This window comes from Schistocerca americana, chromosome 2 (assembly GCF_021461395.2).
Source record: "Schistocerca americana isolate TAMUIC-IGC-003095 chromosome 2, iqSchAmer2.1, whole genome shotgun sequence".
NCBI classification, from domain to species: Eukaryota; Metazoa; Arthropoda; class Insecta; order Orthoptera; family Acrididae; genus Schistocerca; species Schistocerca americana.
In genome coordinates, this window is record NC_060120.1 from 574,536,205 (window position 1) to 574,560,163 (window position 23,959).

A 23,959-nucleotide genomic window follows, 5' to 3' on the forward strand; every position below is an offset into this window, starting at 1 on the left:
TGTGTCAATAAATGGTTTTCTTCGAGGTACTTCATAATGTTCGAACATAGTATATGTTCCAAAACCCTACTGCAAATCGACGTTAGTGATACGGGCTTGCAATTCAGCGGATTACTCCTATTTCCCTTTTTGGGTATTAATGTGACTTGAGCAGTTTTCCAGTCTTTAGGTACGGATCTTTCTATGAGCGAGCGGTTGTATATAATTGCTAAATATGGAAATATGGAGATATTGTATCAGCATACTCTGAAAGGAACCTGACTGGTATACAATCCTTACATAAAAAACTCATATATATATATATATATATATATATATATATATATATATATATATATATATATATATAATACACCATGAAAAGTATCCAGAGACGTACTAGTGGACACTGATACTGAATGTCTCTACCCTCCGGCTTAATTATGGCTTGAACTCTGCTGGGGACACTTTCAGAGCGCCACTCTTCCTCAAGTGTCGAAATCAGAGGAGGTAGTGTTGCTGCACGCTCTGGAGCGAAGTCGACGTTCAAACGCATGTAAAATGTGTTCCATTGGGCTCAAGTCCGGACTTTGGACAGGAAAGTCCATTTCAGATACGGTAATTCCCGCAAGCTACCAGCACGCATGCAGACACAAACATGCAGCATGAAACTAATTGAGCTTTTTCTTTTAGTATTTGGAAACTGTATGTGTGCAAAAAACTCCTGCTATCATTATGAAAGCAAGTACTTTTAAATTCCAATTACAGTGTGTGATCTAGAATCGCCTTTAATACCCCAGATTTAAACACGAACATAATTGTGCAAATTACTCTTGATGTATGTGACACCAGTCAACTGCATCTGACTATCTGTAAATGAATTTAAAGAATGATTATCAATAATACTCAGAATGACTTTCTCATGGAAGAATCACACACAATAACTAACACTTGCGTAACAAAATCTTTGTCCTGCTATAAAACGCATTTATATGAAAGTTTGTAAATGAAATTTGTATCTAAAATTCTCAAAATAGGTTTGTTTATGCCCTACAATAGATTATTACCTTGCAATGGCTTACTCAGTTTTGTTCCTGTTGTACTGTGAAAGTGATGTGCTGAAACAAGTTACTGCGCGGTAGTTTACCTTTTTAGTTCGTTTACAACTCTTCGTTAGCAATGTAATCTTTTTATCTTCCATAAAAAAAATGATTCACACTGTTCACACAGTGGTACAAGGCGTGGCAGCGCAGCTTTGTACCAAATGCGATTTTTAATATAAACAGCGAGGTTAAGCTTCAGAGAAATTTTTCTTAAATAAATAAGAGAGTAATTTGCTATTAGAGTGAAACATTTTAATAACACAGAAAAAACACGAACTAACTTGAACTGTTAGTCTTTCTCTACATTATCTTTCTCATCATTGTCATACACCATACTGAATAATTTTGAGAGAAAATTTTTTATATCACGTAAAATTTAGTCTTTTATATTTCTGGCGAAATATTTCTGGCGAAATATCTTCAAGCTAATCATGGAGGGGGAAACTAACTAGAACACTGTACACACGACAGATAATACTCCCTGGATACCAGAAAATATTTTTAAATACCATGAAATCTTTACACTACAATAATTACTAAACTATCGCCCGCAGAAAAGTAAACTCAATAGAAATTACCTTCTTGTTTCAAATGAGCCGTCTTCCTGTACAATCATATCATATCACCCTTTATCCTTAATCCTCAGATACATATGAGACAGTATCTCAAATGAAAATCTCTATACAGCACCTCTGCCATATAATCTCCTTACTCTACCATAACAGGTCTCTCTCTCTCTCTCTCTCTCTCTCTCACACACACACACACACACACACACACACACACACACACACACACACACACACACACCGGCCGACAACTTCTTCCGACTCCTTCGCTCATCCGAGCCCTACTCAAAAATACCACAATCATTTGCTGGTAGCCAAAGAGTATGTATCACTCATGTGTAGAGCATGCAAAGATCCTCAGAGTGGTAAACATTCTCAATAAACTGTCAAGTATGTAAAAAAGGTATTTTTCATAATATATATAACAAATCTTTCACAACTGCTTCTCTTAATATGTACGCCTTTCTCTAACATCGCAATTTAATATGAGCAATTTTCTTATCGCAATGACTGTTTGATACTATGCGACGAATGTAGGAATGAAAGGCGCTATAATCTTGCAGAGAGATGTTAACAACACTATGACCTTTGAGTTATATACAATTTTTTGTTGTTATCCGGAATGTTAATTATTCTGACTATTGTTCTTCGGACTATTGTTCTTATTATTATAATCTTGAAACTATTACAGCTCTATACATGTATTGTATCAGAAGAAATAAAAGAGATCATCTTAACTGACTAATAGGTGAGACTCGAAATTAATAATTCTTCTACAAATACATCACTAGAAACATGTGCAACTTCTGCGACTTGTCGAATATATTGCGAAAAAGCTGTATACAAAATGAGTTTGCGATCTAAATACGCGGGAAGGGTGAACTTTTGTATGAGATGATGCATCGTGACATGTCGTATTGACATGACGGGCATATAAGTCGCGATGCGTGTATATCATTATATATGTAATTTAACAGGGGAGCCGTGTGGAGACTTGTGTAAAGGAGCAGATCGATTCTCAGGCAAATACTTCGAGAAATTTAGACTGTCTTTATATTCCCTATCCTATTACAGCACGCTGCAGATAAGCGCGAATTGGGTACGGGGAGATTTCCTTTCTCGCATTCGTTGCGCTAGGAAACTGATTTTTTTCCAATATGACGGGCGCTCTGTCTGTTGACGCATAAGCTAATAAAGTTCTTGACAAATCTATATTTTCTACGCTTTATTGAACGACGCAAAGAATGTCACATACAGCTGTACGCCTGAGATATCTACACTTTCACAGAGCGCTGAAGAATATGCAACAAACTCCCTGCAAAGATTCAAATAGTTGACTCTGAAAGTAGTCTGCCACAACCTGTGTGGGACGCATGATTGTACTATTTGATAACGGTAGTACGAGAAATTGTGCTGCCTAATATGGACATAAGGGTTCAGCTGCAACTGCACAGTATTATTTTATTAAATCATCACCCGTGAAAGGGCACAAGGACTTTACTAACAGTGGTGCAATTTTGTAGCCCATTCGAACTTCAGATTCACTTGATTTTTCTCTCTCTTCTCCCTTCTCATCAGAGAACTTCCTTTAAAGTTTTAAGTGTCTCGTACATACTCAAGTGTTTCGCATTTTCCGTTTCCATGATATTTGAAATGATAAGACATGTAGTGCCTCAGGAAATTGAACTTCCTGAAACCATTCAGCGTCACATGTTATACGAAACATTTTTCGAATCCTTCTTTTTGTGTAAAAGCAAAAGATTCTTCACTGCGGAATGAAGTTGTTGGTGTCACGCAAATTCGACTCTCCATTGCCGCTTTTAGGCGGCACCGCTATCAAAACTGACCCAACTCTGTATCACACTTCTCCTGTGTTGTCGCGACCACATGGTGCGCACTCATTTCCCTCGCTTCCCTCTACGCCGCAACTGCTCTGCTCGCATACACCAGCCAGAGCAGGAGCGAGTGCTCAAGCTCATCAGACAGTTGTTAACCGCTGGTTTAGTCGCTACTGTGGACACTGATCTCCACGACGGCTGCTAATCCCTTCCCTGTTGCAACGGCCAAGCGCGTCAGGTTTTTGCAGCTCACTTGCCGGACCGCCAGTGTACCTGCTGCTCTCCTGAAGTCGTGGTATTTCTCAACTGCCAGTGTCTACCAGTAACGAGTTACGACCCCGGTAACCGTCGGCTCGTCAAGTGAGAAGCCTAGTCGCCACAATGTGGTGAGAGCAACGACGCACATGAGAATGGCCGGCACGTCACAATGAGCTGTCAAACACTGGCTCACTCAGTCACGCCTCCCCTTTTCCCCGTCACGGCAAGACGCACGCGCACAGTCAAGTCTGCTTTTTAAAGTTCTCACGTTCAGCCATATCGCGCTGTACCCTCACAACCTACATCAGTTTTAACCTGCTAACTGGCCTCTGTCAACAGTTTTCACCTCCCCACAATTCTCTACATTATTGCAAAGATAATTCCTTGATACGTCAAGATATATTTGTCAACCGAGCCGTTATTTCAGTCAACTTGTGCTACAATTTACTTCGTTCCCCATTTCGATTCAGTATATCACCTGTTATTCATTCTACCCATCACATACTCAGCATCCTTATGTAGCTCCGAATTTCAAAAGATTCTCGTCTTCCTTGTACTGTGTACCGTCCATGTCTCACTTCCATACAAGGCTTTTGTCCACACAAACAGCTCCAGAAAAGACTTTCTCACACAAAATGTATATTCCATGTTAACAGTGAGTGAGTGCTTCAACTACGAATCCGTTTCGAAAGGTCAAAGTGAAAGCGAGCCTAATGCTCGTTTGTAAGAAGTAAGCTCTAATCGGTTAATTTAAGAACTCATTCGCAATTAAATCAACTACGCTTGCACTGAATTAATGGGCTATTATCTATCTCACTAGCATTACATTACGTTCAAAGTAAAACTCTCGTATGAACATCAAATGAAACATAAAATATCAAATATTTAATGAAATCAGAGGGCTCCGAGGAGGCCAGATTAAAAGTTGGATGGGGTGCATAAGTAACGCCACAATCACAATCTAGTGCCCAGTTAACCTTTATTTCACAAATCAAATCATAAGAAACTCAAATTACGAACAATAACGATCATTATATGAATGCTCGATGCCGTATGCTTGACGTGGTAACTATTATATGACTATTTCTGAACTCGTGGGAAAAGCCTGGGTTTGGTATAAGGAGGGATTCATTCACACACACACATTCATCTTACATCACATGCACAGAAAGGAAAGAACATAAAATTGTACACCTGATAGAGGTACGATGGGTGGAGAAAAGTTAGCTTAAGGGATCAAACATGTGATCGGTGGCTTGAGAAGAAATTCTCCATCTCAGAGATTGAAAACATACAAAAATACACAGGATGAAATGAAATTCCCATCCGATTCGAAATTAAATTTAAACATCACGCTTGAATAAATAATGACGTTTTGCGGAAAGCTCTCCATGTGGTGGAAAGGCAAGTGGTCTAGTTTAGGTTGCCAACACAAGGGAATGTCAAACTCACAAGGTATAACAAAGTTTTTAAATTTATGAAGTTAGCAGGGATAAAATACAGGGAGCGAAAGACTATCTATAACATGTATAGAAACCAGACTGCAGTTAGCTTGAGTCGGGGCAAGGGAAGCAATTGTGGGAAAAAGGAATACGTTGAAACGTCTCATTGTTAGCCATTCTATTGGCTCCATTGAGCTGCCTTCAGCCTGTCTATACTTATTTGCACCTCTGTCAGTCGTAACATCTGTGCTTTCGGTTCTGAGGAGAATCATAAGAAGCAGAGTATGTCGTTAGACAGCCACAATGGCGCTTTACAATCGAAATATTGTCATTTATTAATTTACGTTCATACATATAGAGGTATACTGAGGGTATGTATACTCCTGTGTTTTCTTTTATCCATGTTGTATTTCTGAGTTTCCATTTTCCAATCCTTGTGTCGTCGGCTAGAGAGAGTGCCACTTTGTGGTGTTTCCATGTACCGTTCGTTGGTTCTTGGACAGGGAGTGTTTGAGTGGTAGTGGCAGTTTAGCCAACTTTTGTTTGGAGACAAAGTAGCTTCCAATACGCCAAAGAGACATTAAGGGGTACTGGTCAGCAGCTGTTGTACAAGATTGCACAGGTAGACGGAACGTATTGTCTCTGTGCATTTCCACTCCTACATGGGGACGTCGGTACGGTAGCATGGAACAGCACAGCTCGCTGAGACGTCGGAAGGAGAGATGGTTCAAATGGCTCTAAGCACTGTAGGACTTAACATCTGAGGTCATCAGTCCCCTAGAACTTAGAACTACTTGAACCTAACTAACCTAAGGACATCACACGCATCCATGCCCGAGGCAGGATTCGAACCTGCGACCGTAGCGGTCGCGCGGTTCCAGACTGAAGCGGCTATAACCGCTCGGCCACAACGGCCCGCGGAAGGAGAGATTGTCTGTTCTGGTCTTGTAATGTAAATTTAGGTAGTTGGAATGTGCAAGGATTTTGTTGAGGCTGATATGCGAATACATTTCTTAGGAATATAACCATGGTAAATCACACCGTAGTATTAATTTCAGCTAGGGAGTATGACGATGCTTATTAATATTTCAGTTAGTTAACGCGATTCTTTATCCTGCCACTACGTAGTAAAGGGAGAGCGGTTTGTTCAACTCATTTCGTGTTTCAATCAGTATGAATCTCTTAATGTGAATGCATTGTGTGCGTATTACCCGATAGAAGTGTTAGAGTTCCTTTTCTGTGTTTTAATTTCAAATTAGCTAAATGTTGCTTAAATCAAGAAATGCTATAAACATAGGTTTGCCTTCGTTCAATCTATCTTCTAAGATAAGTCAGGGTCAGTATTCCTACATTTTTTGGGAGATCCAACTGATCTTCCCCAATATTATATCTCTGCCGAAATGTCGATAATTGTGTTACAGTTGTAGTTATCACTTAGTGTGCCAGTCGATCACAACTAGTTTCTCTGATCTCTAGCCTCTCACAGTTAAACAGAAACACCAAATCAACACTATCGCTATTTGCCAATGTGGTGCGTGAAATCACAACTACACTAGAATGTGCTTCAAACGTTCGGTTACTAGGTGCGTTGTGATCGTACTTTATTCACAGTCCACTTGTACCGCGTGAAGAAGACGTATTTCATGCTACCGTTCTTACCATTATACTCAGAGTGCACTGATATGAAAATTGTTTCAGAGTTTTCAGACGAAATAAAAAAAGTGTATAAAACTTCTATTTACTTGATACATTAATTAGCTGCAGTAAAAGAAAAGTCAATGCATGTCAACTGATATTTATTTCTGATTATAAATATAGATTTTTAAATTATTCACATGTAAGTAAATAAAATGAACCTAGGACATATTCTTCACGTTTTCCACAACAGAGGAGAGGTACCTATTATGCGATAGTTCCCTAATATGGGACACCCCAATCGTGCTCATGTTAGGGGTTTCACTCTGGTGGAGAGTTTCATAAACACGTCTATTGTGTGCCAGACGACGACACAGCGAATAGGACGCCATAGTTGAGCCGGACACAGTATGTAGAAGTTGATACAAAATTTATTGTGTTTGGAGTTTTTGCGACATCGGTGTTGAGACAATATTTCAGCTTAAAGGTGAGTGGATATTACTGCACTCTTTTATTTTTGTTATTTGTAACGGTATTACCTATAATTATTGACAATTAGGTTCATTTTCCAACGAACGTTATTAGCAAGTGCGTGATTCTTTGTGTAAGATGGCGAAATTCCTAATATGCGATAATATGGTGATCCAAATACGCGACAGTGTCGCATATTACGATACCTATCGCATATTGGGGGAACTCGTTCTCTCTCGATTTTTTATATGTAATTTACGCAATACTGTTACGAGATAAAGACCAAGAGATAGAAACGTGGTTAGCAAGTAACCCATTATTAATAGCCAAGTTATTTGGGGCAGCTTACAACCGAGCAGCAACAATGGAAGCATCTGTGAATGCCTTCAGAAAAACAGGTCTCATCCCATGCAACAGAAACATCTTTGGGGAACATGAATTTTCAGTTCATCGCCATGCTAACGCTCTTCAAGAAAGAGATGCCAAAAGCGAAAATGAAACTACTGATGGTGATGGTCAAGCTGTCAGCCCGGCAGACATCAGACCTCTCCCACACATCGCAAAACCACCTGGAGTTACTCAAATAGGTCAAACATCGCGTTCGAGCTCTGACGAGTTACTAACTTCAATTCCGTATGTGAAGCAATTGAAAGAATCTAAACAGATGAAATCAGAGGCTGAAGCTAAGAAAGCAGCGAGAAATTTCTTTGGGGAGAAGAGTGGAAAATCTTCCAACCGTAGACCTAAAGCAGAAGAATCGTCTAGTGACTCGGCATCCGATGTTCATCTTGATGACAGAGGGGATTCAGACAGCAGTGATGACGATGACGCACAGTGTCTGTTCTGTACTGGGCGCTTCTCTGAGGGCAAACACGGGGAGACATGGGCACAGTGCACGGAATGTTATCGCTGGGCTCATGAATATTACGGTGTCACAGAAGACAATTTTGTTTGCCCCGGATGTCGTAAATACAAACCTAAGTAGTGTGAAATGAGTGAAGGATAACAGAAATGAACATGTAAAAATTGTATATTCATATGTCATTATTATGTAATAAAATAATTAAAGCAAAATATTATTACTATCTCATATTAGGAAACCTTGATCTCATTTCTACGAAATGCCTTGTTTGGGAAGATTTAATAACTACTCTGAAAGATTGTTTATTATTGCAAATACGATAATTGTATGATAAAATTAAATAATGCAAGATCTTATTACCATCATAAAAAATACAACTGCACTTACTTTTAGGTCTTTCAAATGGGTTTACAAAAGTGTGTCTCATATTAGGCACCTTTCCTCTACTATCAGTCATCTTAATGTTTATATGCAACGTTTTCAGTCCTTTCCCAGGTCCATCCCTATTCGTAATATGAAGTTTTTCTCTGGATCCAACCAACAAACCTCCTCTATAAAATTCCTTGGACCCATCGTTGCGCTGCGTACGAGGGCATGTTGTAAACAAATGCCTCTGATTTTTTTATTATGTCAAAACTCGTAAAGCTTTGTTAATTAAACAAACCTTATTAACATTCTACATCTTCATTCTTCACGTCTACATATTTATTTCTGAACATAGTCAGCCTGGCGACGAACACACTTCCCCAGCGAGAAACCAGTTTGTTGATATCGTCATTGTAGAATGTTTAGCAATGTTGACGGAGCCACAACCTCACTTCTATTTGCACCGCTTCATCACTATCAAAGTGAAGTCCTCGAAGGCCTTCTGTATGTTTTGGAAACAGGTGAAAACTGGATGGAGGCAGGTCGAGACTGTAAGATCATCTATGACAGCGCTTGTGTGTGGTCTGCCACTATAGCGCTGACGAACTCTTCATATTCGAAACAGGATTGCAGAAGGCTACTTCTCACGCACATACATACACTACTGGCCATAAGCATTGCTACACCACGAAGATGACGGGCTACAGACGCAAAATTTAACCGACAGGAAGAAGATGCTGTGATACGCAAATGATTAGCTTTTCAGAGCATTCACTCAGTGTTGGCGCCGGTGACAACACCTACAACGTGCTGACATGAGGAAAGTATCCAACCGATTTCTCATACACAAACAGCAGTTCACCGGCGTTGCCTGGTGAAACGTTGTTGTGATGCCTCGTGTAAGGAGGAGAAATGCGTACTATCAAGTTTCCGACCTTGATAAAGGTCGGATTGTAGCCTGTCGCGATTGCGGTTTATCGTATCGCGACATTGCTGCTCGCGTTGGTCGAGATACAATGACTGTTAGTAGAATATGGAATCGGTGGGTTCAGGACGGTAATACGGAACGCCGTGCTGGATCCCAACGGCCTCGTATCACTAGCAGTCGAGATGACCGCCATCTTATCCTCATGGCTGTAACGGATCGTGCAGCCACGTCTCGATCCCTGAGTCAACAGATGGGGACGTTTGCAAGACAACAACGAACACGAACAGTTCGACGACGTTTGTAGCAGCATGAACTATAAGCTCGGAGACCATGGCTGCTGTTACCCCTGACGCTGCATCACAGACAGGAGCGCCTGCGATGGTGTACTCAACGACGAACCTGGGTGCACGAATGGCAAAACGTCACTTTCTCGGATGAATCCTGGTTCTGTTTACATTATCATGATGGTCACATCCGTGTCTAGCGACATCGCAGTGAACGCATATTGGAAGCGTGTATTCGTCATCGTCATCGTCATACTGGCGTATCACCCGGCGTGATGGTATGGGGTGCCATTGGTTACACATCTCGGGCACCTCTTGTTCACATTGACGGCACTTTGAACAGTGGACGTTACATTTCAGATGTGTTACAACCCGTGGCTCCACTCTTCATTCGATCCCTGCGAAACCCTATATTTCAGCAGGATAATGCACGACCGCATGTTGCAGGTCCTGTACGGGCCTTTCTGGATACACAAAATGTTCGACTCCTGCCCTGACTAGCACATTCTCCAGATCTCTCACCAATTGAAAACGTCTGGTCAATGGTGGCCGAGCAACTAGCTCGTCACAATACGCCAGTCACTACTCTTGATGAACTGTGGTATCGTGTTGAGGCTGCATGGGCAGCTGTACCTATACAGGCCATCCAAGCTCTGTTTGACTCAATGTCCAGGCGTATCAAGGCCGTTATTACGGCCAGAGGTGGTTGTTCTGGGTACTTATTTCTCAGGATCTATGCACCCAAATAGCGTGAAAATGTAATCACATGTCAGTTCTAGTATAATATATTTTTCCAATGAATACCCGTTTATCATCTGCATTTCTTCTTGGTGTAGCAATTTTAATGGCCAGTAGTGTAGTTACGTTACACACCGCCATGTTACACGCTACAATTCGGATCCGTCTAGTTGCAGAGGGTTGCGACTTGCGTCAGCGACACCGTAATGTCGGCCGTGTAATATGAAATTTCATACCTGAACCGAAATTCTGAACAGAATAAATATTCCGGAGGCCCTACTTTTCAACACGCTCTCTTGACATAGAAAATTCCGCTTTGAAGATTAGTTATCCCCGATTCCGCTGCTACTTTCTGCTTATACACTCCAGGAAATTGAAATAAGAACACCGTGAATTCATTGTCCCAGGAATGGGAAACTTTATTGACACATTCCTGGGGTCAGATACATCACATGATCACACTGACAGAACCACAGGCACATAGACACAGGCAACAGAGCATGCACAATGTCGGCACTAGTACAGTGTATATCCACCTTTCGCAGCAATGCAGGCTGCTATTCTCCCATGGAGACGATCGTAGAGATGCTGGATGTAGTCCTGTGGAACGGCTTGCCATGCCATTTCCACCTGGCGCCTCAGTTGGACCAGCGTTCGTGCTGGACGTGCCGACCGCGTGAGACGACGCTTCATCCAGTCCCAAACATGCTCAATGGGGGACACATCCGGAGATCTTGCTGGCCAGGGTAGTTGACTTACACCTTCTAGAGCACGTTGGGTGGCACGGGATACATGCGGACGTGCATTGTCCTGTTGGAACAGCAAGTTCCCTTGACGGTCTAGGAATGGTAGAACGATGGGTTCGATGACGGTTTGGATGTACCGTGCACTATTCAGTGTCCCCTCGACGATCACCAGTGGTGTACGACCAGTGTAGGAGATCGCTCCCCACACCATGATGCCGGGTGTTGGCCCTGTGTGGCTCGGTCGTATGCAGTCCTGATTGTGGCGCTCACCTGCACGGCGCCAAACACGCATACGACCATCATTGGCACCAAGGCAGAAGCGACTCTCATCGCTGAAGACGACACGTCTCCATTCGTCCCTCCATTCACGCCTGTCGCGACACCACTGGAGGCGGGCTGCACGATGTTGGGGCGTGAGCGGAAGACGGCCTAACGGTGTGCGGGACCGTAGCCCAGCTTCATGGAGACGGTTGCGAATGGTCCTCGCCGATACCCCAGGAGCAACAGTGTCCCTAATTTGCTGGGAAGTGGCGGTGCGGTCCCCTACGGCACTGCGTAGGATCCTACAGTCTTGGCGAGCATCCGTGCGTCGCTGCGGTCCGGTCCCACGTCGACGGGCACGTGCACCTTCCGCCGACCACTGGCGACAACATCGATGTACTGTGGAGACCTCACGCCCCACGTGTTGAGCAATTCGGCGGTACGTCCACCCGGCCTCCCGCATGTCCACTATACGCCCTCGCTCAAAGTCCGCCAACTGCACATACGGTTCACGTCCACGCTGTCGCGGCATCCTACCAGTGTTAAAGACTGCGATGGAGCTCCGTATGCCACGGCAAACTGGCTGACACTGACGGCGGCGGTGCACAAATGCTGCGCAGCTACCGCCATTCGACGGCCAACACCGCGGTTCCTGGTGTGTCCGCTGTGCCGTGCGTGTGATCATTGCTTGTACAGCCCTCTCGCAGTGTCCGGAGCAAGTATGGTGGGTCTGACACACCGGTGTCAATGTGTTCATTTTTCCATTTCCAGGAGTGTAGAATGTATATTCTCAGAATTACAAAGCAAACAAAAAATTAATGTTTTAGAATCTTATTAGTAATGCTTTAGGATATTCATGCGTAATTCACCTCCATTATGTAAAGAAATACGCTGCAGGAAAAAAAAAACGGAAAAAGCCTGCTCTGGGTCCAGTCATACCAGGAAAATGTTCTCTCCGAGGTCGGCTTCTCGGGTTACACCAGTTTCTCCATCCTTCTGTAAAGAGTACTCAAGTGTATTTTTCAGCCATGAGTTACTAAACTGGTGGTTCGGTAAAACTCACACCTGTTGGCAACAACCTTCCTTGCTACGGTAATTATTACATTTTACTTGATGTCTGAGGGTATTTCGGCTGCCTCATGTATCTTGCACAACAAGTGGAGTAGTATTGTATTGGCTGGTGCTTCCAAGGTTCCCAGTGACCCTGACGTAGTGTCATCTACTTCAGCAGGGGAGGATTATGTCAAGAGATAATACCAGCTCTTTATTTCTGAAAGTTGCTCGAGTTCTGACGAGGCGCATTGATTAACAGTGAAGAGAGTCGTAGAGTAGGTGCTTCTGAACTGTGACACAGAGGTATCGAACGAGCGGATGTAGCGGCTCCGAGGCATTGTTGAGAAAAGGAACCTTACGTTTGAAAACAGTAATTTAGAGGCTTTGTTAGAAAGAAATAGACAAATCACCGATGTGTGGAAATCCTTCCATCAAAGAGGCATAGTTCGAATACTCCAGTGCGCAAAATTAAATTTTATCAATGGCACGGGTATATCATATAGGAGTGCAGCAGAGGGTGAGGAATTGGAGCTTCCAGAAACTTTAGTAGAAATCCTAGTTCACTAGGGTAGCGTAAAATGTAAAGTTTGACGCTGACTCCTTGTTTACTTTCTCCTGTGGAGGACGATATGAACGTTATTTATTGTCTGAACAGGAAACAAAGGCAAGTATTTGTGTCCATCAGCTTCTAAAATGTCCCTTTAAAACACTACATTGCATTATCAGTTCACACACAACCAGCCAATTTAACTACAGAAAACCTCTCAATAGTTATAAAGATTTAAACTTTCCAGAGATACAATGTTAACACCTTCTCTTTTGGTTTTCATTTACGCCATTTTCTATATTTATTTTACGTGCTCACATCCTCCGTTCATCATATTTTGTCGGTGATACCTTTTAGGCCTACAGAAAAGTACTAAAGATACAGACAGAGCAAATTTTCTTCACTCAGAACTTTTCTGAAGTTCTATGGTTAGTCCTAAAGAAAGCTGCAACATTTCTCATAAGAGAATGTGTTGTGGGGCGCCACCACATTAGCGAATGGTCTGAATCTGCAGGTGAGAGGCTCTGTTAGATTTCGTACACGACCATGAATAACAATGGCCTGATACTTCACCTGGAGCGTGTCTAGGACGAGCTCCGCGTTTTGCCTCCGGACGTCATACCTTCTCTCTCGATTTGCTATACGCACGAGATGTCACAACAGCTTGCAGGCAAGTCGACTGGCGCCAACGCTACAAACAGAACTACCGCCATCCGTCCACTTACCAAACTAACAACGAGATGGCTTGTGTTTGCCAGTAGGACTTCTATACTCGCAATGCGCAAAGGGCACGTTCCTCTTGCCGTGCCCGTCGCCCCTCTGACAGCAAACAACTCGCGACGTGGCCACAGTATATTATTCTTTCAGCGAAGTATTTCCATTTGTATGTCAAGACGATTCAGGACACAAAGCATGCAAATAACGGCAAGGAGCATAGAGTCTGTCTTCAAAAGCAGTCGTTGCGATATATGAAGTAACTGAATTTCACTTTATATGCATTCCCGGAAGAATTGTAAGTGAGATGGGGAATGGCATGTGTTCTATAAATCTGATTCCTTTCAGCAACTGGGGTTCAGCCTTCTGGTCTGTTTTATTACACAGGGTGAAAAGTATTTAAACCGACAAACTCTGGGACGTTGTAGGAGACATCAAAAGAAATATTTTTCCCTAATATCATTTTTTCCTATGAGGAGTATTTAAACCGGTAGAGGAAGATTTCTCTGGCGGCAAATTAATTAAACCAACAAACACTTTTCCATTATTTTTATGACCAAGAGACAACACATTAACACAACCCAATCTCAATTACAGTAGATTTTCAAAAATGTCTTCATTGACACGTAAACAAAGGTTACACTGTCGGATCATGTTCTGTCTGACACGGGAAAAAACATCAGGAGTGTCCTGAATTGTTCCCCACACAAAAAAGTGGGGATGGAGCAGGCCATGGTACAGGACCACCTCTGCCAATCCACATGTCTGGAAACCGTCGGTCCAGGAATCGACGCACACGACGACTGAAATGTGCCGGCGCCCCGTCATGTTGGAACCACATGCGTTGTCTTGTAGGGAGCGGGACGTCTTCCAGCAATTCTGGCAATGCTCTAGTGAGAAAATTGTAATAGTGCCTGCCATTTAATGGCCTAGGTAGCTGATACAGCCCAATTAAACAGTCCCCAACAAAACAGACCCACACATTAACGTTGAACCGCACTTGATGAGCGCTAGTAACTGTGGCATGCGGGTTATCCTCACTCCAAACATGCGAATTGTGCATGATGAAGATTTCATCACGCCCGAACGTAGCTTCATCGGTAAACAACACAGAGGATGGAAATGTAGGATGTATCTCAAACTGTTCGAGGTACCACTGCGGAAACTGTGCTCTGGATGGATAATCAACTGGTTCCAAGTTGTGGACACGCTGTAAGTGAAATGGACGTAACAATTGCTCTCGAAGGACTGTTCTTACACTCGTCTGATTCGTCCCCATTTTACATGGAATTGCACGAGTGCTGATTGAAGGATCCCGCTCCACATGCTGCAAGACAGCTTCCTCAAATTCCAGCGTTCTTACCGTGCGATGGCGTCCCTGTCCAGGTAATCTGCTAAATGATCCAGTCTCACGCAGACATTGGTACACAGCAGCAAAGGTCGTATGATGCGGGATACGGCGATTAGGATATTGTTGTTGATAAACCCGTTGTGCAGCTCGTCCGTTGTGATGCGCTACGTAGTACGCACCAACCGTACCAGTGTACTCACTCCAGGTGTATCGCTCCATTAGTAAACAGAGACAATGCACTACTGCACTGGTGGACAGCAGTTTCCTACAACTCAAGAGCGTAATACGCCCTCTAACAACTGAAGATCGTAATACGGCCTCTAACAACCGAAGAACGTAATACGGCCTCCACCGGTTTAAATAATCCTCATAGGAAAGAATGACATTAGGGAAACATAATTGTTTTGATGACCCTTACAACCTCCCAAAGTTTGTCGGTTTAAATACTTTTCACCCTGTATGCTCACTTTCACTGGTGAATAGTTAAATACACTGGTTTGTAGAACTAAAGCACGAAAGTAAGATTCGCATGATGTGTCAAGTAACACAGCTCGATGAGACCTGACCATGTATAAGAAGAACTACCACATTGTAGTACAGAAGGTTAATAGAAACAAATACGCAACGAGTCGGACAGAAATGATTCTTTTATTGAAATACAATAATTGAAGTTAAGTCACCGCGATTTATGATGGTCTCGCAGACATTACAAGAGGTAGGACACAGTGCCTAATAGGATGTGTGACCACCAAAGACAGCAGTGGACGTTCTGCAACGTGCTCCCATTTTGGCCACAAGCTTATTAAGGGCTTTTTGTGTTACGGGATTCCATTCCTCCATCAGCGCGGTTGACAACTGTTGGAAGGGTTGGCGCATGTGGGATTCACGTCGGGGAAACAGACAGGCCAGTCGATTCCTGCACTTCCAACAGCTTCTCTGCCTGCGCTGTTCGATGCGGTCTCCCACTATCACCCATAAAAATGAAGTCGGGGACGAATGAAACCCAGAAAAGTCTCACATGGAGAAGCAGTACAGTGTCACAATAACGTTGACCGGTGAATGTACCATGTTCAGAAATTTCAAGGTCAGCTCACGTATGCACCAGTGCGCTTCCCCACTCTGTAACACCCGCACCAGCCGGCCGGTGTGGCCGTGCAGTTCTAGGCGCTTCAGTGTGGAACCGCGTGACCGCTACGGTCGCAGGTTCGAATCCTGCCTCGGGCATGGATGTGTGTGATGTCCTTAGGTTAGTTAGGTTTAAGTAGTTCTAAGTTCTAGGGGACTGATGACCACAAATGTTAAGTCCCATAGTGCACAGAGTCATTTGAACCAACACCCGCACCACCAAAACAAACGTGTTAAACACGGTTTCTGGATACAGTACGTGTTCCCGCCTCTGCTCAGATGAGAGAGTGCCAATTACCTCTACTCAGAATGAATCTCCTCTTACGCGAGATCACATGACCCCACTCCTATACTCTGTTCATCATAAGAATGAACCTGATGTACACATTACGTTGTGTATTCTTCAGCGTTTGCTTGATCTCATTGAATTTCGTTTCACGTGGAGCGGGAGCCGAGCTGTGCGCAGTACAGTCAAGTACGATCAAAGGATATGTTTCAACTGTGTTACACGATGTAGACTGAGCGATAATACGGCACAACAGCTTAGCGGCGCATTAAAATTGGACAGCAGAGGCCAGCCAGCTGGTCCAACTAACCTGCAATGATCTCAGCAATTGCAGTTCAGACGTAAAAAGAGACGAGCAAAGAAACAATATAGCTTCGAATGTCATGTTAAAGAGAATGTAATAATATTCAGCAAAACTCCAGCTTGCCACAAGCTTCTTAGGTGATCAGACGGAAAACATAAAATGCTGTCATTCTGCCCCGACATAGTACTCTAATTACTAACAAGTGTGATGAGTATTCACAACTTATACATAGGGTAATTTTTCTGAACGAGCTATGTGTGATGCAAAAGCATACTGCAGGAATTTTACCGTACTGTTGATTACTGAAGCCAATGAAGGTATTAATAATAGTCAGTCGTCTGGTAATCTCTTAACTCCTTCCTTATCCGAAGCCGAGAAATACATTTCAGTTCTGGAACTGTCATCTCCTTCGTTGATAACGAATCGATCAACAACAGAATCCATGCAGCCAACTAGGCGCCGCATTTTCTTCTTTTATGACGTACCGTTCTGTATCCTACCATGGTTCCGCAGCCACATGTGTAAAAGCTACGTGTGTTAGCAGTCTTGTTATTTCTCGGGCCAAATACCTAACGAGCTTGGCTCCACATGAGTTCTGTTGGGATCGTAGTGGAATGGTAGAGTGGCAAATGTAAATTTGTAGCATTTATATGGTGTGCTCGATGCTGTGAAAATGTAGTTTTTCATGTTTCTACAACAGTTATCACTCTGTTTCGTTTGAGACTACAGGTGTGTATAAAACAATGGACATAGTCCATATAAACAGTATTTGGTTTTCCATTTTCGCCTAAAAAATTAAATTGTTATGTTTTCTTAATATAAGAAACCTGTGTCAACAATCTTTCATAAAACATGGATAATTAAGAATTTATATTGCAAATGAAAGCAGGAATTTCGAGTGCAATATATGAGTAGAAACAAGAAGCTGCGCATTATTCATAAAAAATGATAATGAATTTTACTGTTACCAGATGTAGGTATTTGAAATTGCACGAAAAGAAAATGACTAGACGAGACTTGAACAAGATAACCATGTATAAGTTATCAACTACCTATGCTGCCGATTCTGCTATACGCCCAATGTGTATTTTATCTCAACTGTGTCAAATACAGTGCCTCGGAAAACTTCAAAGCCCATTATTTCTGTAAATTTATGAAAAACATTCAGAACAACCTATTTCTGGACACATTTTAACCGTGTTCCGCACGCGTGTTTCACTTCGGAACAGGAAGCAGTCTCAGCCATTTTCACACTCCGTATTAACAGCGCGACAATCAGAGCACATTAGTGCAGAGACTGTGACTGTACACATTTTTGAAATAAAAACTACATAGGTAAAGCGTGATTAAGAAAAACGTTGATGGCTGTTAATACATTAGAATATCTTAAAGTTTCATTTAACCTAGCTTATTAACAATTTATCTAATACATGATTAGGAACAACTTCCCAGAGCGTAGTAAAACCAGTGTACATGTGCTACGGCTTCTGACCAACCATGTTTGTTTGTTTACTTGAAGTTTATTCTTACGATGAACAGAATACAGTTGGCCCAGTCTCTGTGCTCTATGCCCTTGGCGCAAGCACAAACGGTGCAGCTATCATTGGGCAGAGAGACAATTCCCATGCAGTCGCCGCACCACTGTGTAACGTGAGATTCCGTGTCTTGCAATCCTGTTAAAAGTGGTTGCAATTGGTGAATATGCTTCTGTAGTTGACCATGGTCGGCCACGTTATCTCCTTCAGGCAGCAGTGCCTGTGGTTCGGAACGCTGCTATGAGCAAAACCAAACTTCTGTACCTCGCTCGTCACACGTCGACCTTCTTCCGGTTTCCCGAGGATCCTTCCGGGTGTGAAGTCATCCGAATGCTTTCTCTGGGCTATTTTGTAATTAAGAACACGAGTACAATCATAGTAATTGCTCGTTGATTGGCACACACTATCTTTTCCCATTTCTTCAACTTCCTCGCGTAACTGGGACATCCATATTTGGAGATATAGTCACGCTAACCTCACATGTGACGACCAATTTTCTTTGCATGACAGGGAGACTTCTGGCACCACGCTTCCGCACCATCATTTATTTCCTGTATAACACCCCAATTACAAAAACCCTAATAAACAACCCTTTGTTGCAAAAGAAGTAGGAAATTTAGTCATCCTGACAGTCACAGCAGCTACTGACTACGAAATTTACACTTGTGATAATTTGATCAACAGGTTCAAATGGCTCTGAGCACTATGGGACTATGGGACTTAACATCTGAGGTCATCAGTCCCCTAGAACTTAGAACTACTTAAACCTAACTAACCTAAGGACATCACACACATCCACGCCCGAGGCAGGATTCGAACCTGAGGCCGTAGCGGTCGCGCGGTTCCAGACTGCAGCGCCTAGAACCACTCGGCCACACCGGCCGGCTCGAATGGAGAAACGCTGATAATGTGTTTCAGAACTTTCCTAGCAACAGTTCCCTACGTCAGTGTTTTTCAGCTTTTTGAATACGTGACCCCTTTCCAAGTAAAAATATTCTGGCGACCTCCCGAACCATAATTAAAATATGTCAGCAATTTCAAAGGCAACGTATTTAATTTTCTTTCTATTGATACTGCACTGATCGAGAAATCAAGTGCAGTGTGAAAACAGGTCGCAGTGCTCTGCGGGCTGAGATAGAGTTATATTCTTTGCCGCGGTACGGCCGGGTGGGTGGGGAGGGGGGGGGGGGGAGGGGTCAGCGGGGGGCATAGTCGCGCGTTTTCGGTCACAACAATCAGCTGTCCGAGTACGCCAGCAAGTACGGACGTGATTATTGTCTTCGCTCTGAGAGAGCATAATTATAAGTGGACAAGCTTCTTAAAAGACATGTGCAGCCCTCCACATCTGGTACATGTGGCAGTGACGGAAGCGAATCAAAATCGAAAAAAATAGACTTTATGGCGACAGTTACCTGAAGTGTTGTTTTACTGTCATGAACAATAAACCTCAATGTGTGCTTTGCGACGAAGTACCGCCACGTGAGAGTATGAAACCATCAAAGCTTCTGCGTCACCTCTCCACAAAACATTCCAAGGAAGCTGATAAACCGTTAGATTTCTTCAAAAGGAAACTGAAAACACTTAACTAGCAGCAACCTGTTATGATTCTGGTAATAAAATAGTAATGTTATTTGTTGATTTAAAATGGTATTAATGTTTCTGATTTTTTATTCGTTTTTCTGATTTAACAATATTTTTTATCTGATCTTAGGTATCAAGTGTCAACGAGAAATCGTAACTAGCTAGCTACCGAGTCGCTAAAGCAGGGAACCCGCATACAGATGCAGAGAATCTTATTTTGCCAGCGGCTCTTGATATGCTTGAAATTATGTTAAGTAAGCAAGAGGCAAACAAGCTAAAAAGCATACCACTTTCTGATAATACCGCTAAATGGAGAATAAACGATATGGCCGGTGACATTCGACAACAGTTAGTCCGAAAATGAGGAGCCCACATTTTTCCTTGCAGTTTGATGAATCTACTGAAGTTTCAGATTGTGCTCAATTTATAGTATTTGTGCGCCTTGAAGCAGATAAAAGCATAATGGAAGAAATTTTATTTTGCAAAACACTCCCTGCGAACACTACTGGCTAGTGATTGTATGACATGCTTTTGGAAAGCACTTGCAGCCACGAGATTGATTGGGCAAAATATATCGCCATTTGTAGCGGTGGTGATAAAGCTATGACTGGCAGTAAAAGTGGGCTCGTGGCTAAATTAAAATCAATAATGCCAAATTTTTCTTGGACAAACGGCTTTCTTCATCGACAAGCTCTGGCAGCTACAGTTTTAACTTCTGATTTAAATGATGTGCTTAAGGAGGTGATTAAAGTTGTAAATTCTACTAAAAGTACAGCATTGCAAACTCGACGGTTTAGGATCATTTGTGAAGACATGTGTTCGCTCCATCAAAATCTTTATCACACAGAGGTCTGGTGGCTTTCCAAAGGTAAAATATTGACACGAGTTCTGGAACTAAAAGGTGAATTGTTAAGGTTCTAAATCTGGATATGTGAATTACTTTTGTGAAGCTGTTTTGCTATTAAAATTAGCATTTCTCGCGGATCTTTTTAACCACCTACATACTTTAAACAATAGCCTCCAAAGGAAAGAAGAAAATATTATAACAGCTAAGGAAAAAGCAAAGGATTCCTCACAAAACTTAGTTTGTGGTCAACGTTTTTATAAAAGATGATGTTTGATTCTTCTCCATGTATTCAGACGATTGTCGAAGAAATTGCAATGGAGCAGTCGGTGGTACTAAGTTCTCACATTCCTTGCAAGATATGGAGCTTGCATAATGTGGAAGAGAAACTGTTAAGCTATTTTCGAGGGCTGAACTCTGACGCTGACAACGGTCGTAGATGAATACTAAATCCTTTTGTAGATATGTTAGTACAATTGGCTGACCTGAGCACGATGACGAAAGAAACACTTACAGGTTTAGCAGCTGACAGCATGCTTAAAACGGAATTTAATTAGCAAAACATTGAAGTCTTCTGGATGAAGAGAAAAGAAGAGTATCCACACTTGGCAAAGGAAGCTTTGAAATTGTTAGTGTCATTCGCCACTTCCTATCTTTGTGAATTAGTGCTCTCTTCAATGGTGAATATATAAACCAAGAAGAGAAATAGACTTCAACTACAAAATGATTTGGTCATTTGGGTCTCAAAAATACAACCAAGTTTTGACAAATTATTAATAAACAGGCACAGCCTTCTCATTGAAACTGTTGTATTTTTATTGTAGTCCAGGACCTGTAACCCTTGCATACTTTCATCTGGCTAAGTGGCACCCGTGGTAGACATCGCTCGTGTCACCCTATGAATAAAAACATCAGTCTCGAGACATCAAATTATTGCAGTTGTGCCGATAAAGCATTGTGCATTTGCGTATAATCACTGGATCCTGCCATTATTGTTACAGACTTAACTCTTTGACGGTATGGCTTATGCTCCGCGGAAAAGAAATGACAATGAAATAACAGAAAACGCGAAGGAAAAAAGAGCGTAATGTTTTACACCGGGGTTATTATTATTATTATTATTATTATTACGACGAACAAAGTACATTAGGCGCTCCGACAAAGACAACGCCGCCGACAACGCAGTATTCAGCTCTACTGTTAGCGACACTCCTCGCGTTGCAATTATTGTAACCGATACCTCCGCTTGGGATTCCTCGACGATGTAGCCAAATTCTCACTGACGGTGTTGCAGGCAAGACTCATATTACGTCATGACCTTGAAATACCTCTATATGAATTCCATTTTAAATATGCCGTCGTTAACCATCATGAATTCAATAAAGCTGCGCATTAACCAATACGTAGGCAGAGGTTTCATTCAGCTAGCCGTATCCTGTGTTGTTTGTGACTCATTTTGAAGAGAAGGTAAAAACAAACATCTTTAGACGACTTCTTGTAAAAAAGGATGTAAATTTTATAAACTGTTTTAGTATCTTTTGGGAATGGAATGCATTATTCTTTTTTATGTGAATTCCAACAGAAAAATATGTTTCGCATGACGAGGTAAGACTCATAAGTGAATTACTCTCGTTAAACGAGGTCCCACTGTATAGTTAATTTGTAAACAAGAAGATCTTTTTCGAATTTCTCACAGTTACTTATTGGATCTTCTTCATTTAGTCATCGATCTGTTCCTGAAAACAGTTTTCCAGTTTTGCATTTATTTATCGTTAACACTGTGTATTTATTATAAAACGGTCTACGTTATGCTCAATTCAGAATTAATATCAAACAAGGAATTACGTAATTTTAATAAAAAATAAATACCATTTTCCATAGGCGTATGTTTTTGTATTACAGAACCCCTAGTTTTGACACATGTAACGGGATGGTTATTTCATTTACTTTTCAAAAAATGTCTGTGAAATCTTATGGGACTTAACTGCTAAGGTCATCAGTCCCTAAGCTTACATACTACTTCACCTAAATTATCCTAAGGACAAACACACGCACCCATGCCCGAGGGAGGACTCGAACCTCCGCCGGAACCAGCGGCACAGTCCGTAACTGCAGCACCTTAGACCACTCGGCTATCATTTACTTTTGTTCAGTTTCAAAAGAAGACAACATTTCTTTTTAGTTAACTGCGAGAATATGTGGTATATATATTTACAAATGATGGCACTAGTTTTTTGTAACATATTTTTCAACTCTTTTGTAAAGCACTATCAAAAAACAATGATTCACTTCACGGCAATCACCACTATTAACTACACGAAAGAAATGAGAAATTAACCAGGTGACCAGCAACGACGATTTTGTGAGAATTCCTATGAAGCCATAGAACTAGGAAAATAGAAACAACGTCAACATGCAGTGAGTGAATTAAAGTCTAAGTTGAGCTAGGCATCCTAGATCCGCCCAGTAGAAATTGCTGTACTTCGTGCCTTGTGTCACTGCTGCCAATCCTAGCGCTCTATTGTTTGGTTCGAAGCTCGTTACTGAAATGCATTCTAGCAACCGTGGTGCCAAATCTTGCAAGTGTTGCTGCAGCCATTTTGTATCACATTTGGACGTGAGCATCTGTTAAATGCGCTTTCATAAATTGTTCTCGTTCAGTGCGATTTTTTATCACAACAGATTATTGGCACATAAACTAAGTACTTTCAACATTGCAGCCCAGTCAGCAATCGTGCTAATCTAATATATAAGAAACCATCAGCCTCGATTGCGATAATGAAACCAACCTTTACCTAGGTTTCAACCCAAATAATTGAGCCTTCTTCAGAAGATATACCTGAATCTATAATATGTCTAAGAGGACATGTTCCAGAAATAAAATTATAACAACCTGAATAGGCGTAGTCACATTTTAAAAATGTGGTACATAAGTCTTGGTGTTGACTTAGTACTTATGTACGGCATTTTTAAAATGTGACTAAACCTATTCAAAAAAAATGGTTCAAATGGCTCTGAGCACTATGGGACTCAACTGCTGTGGTCATAAGTCCCCTAGAACTTAGAACTACTTAAACCTAACTAACCTAAGGACAGCACACAACACCCAGCCATCACGAGGCAGAGAAAATCCCTGACC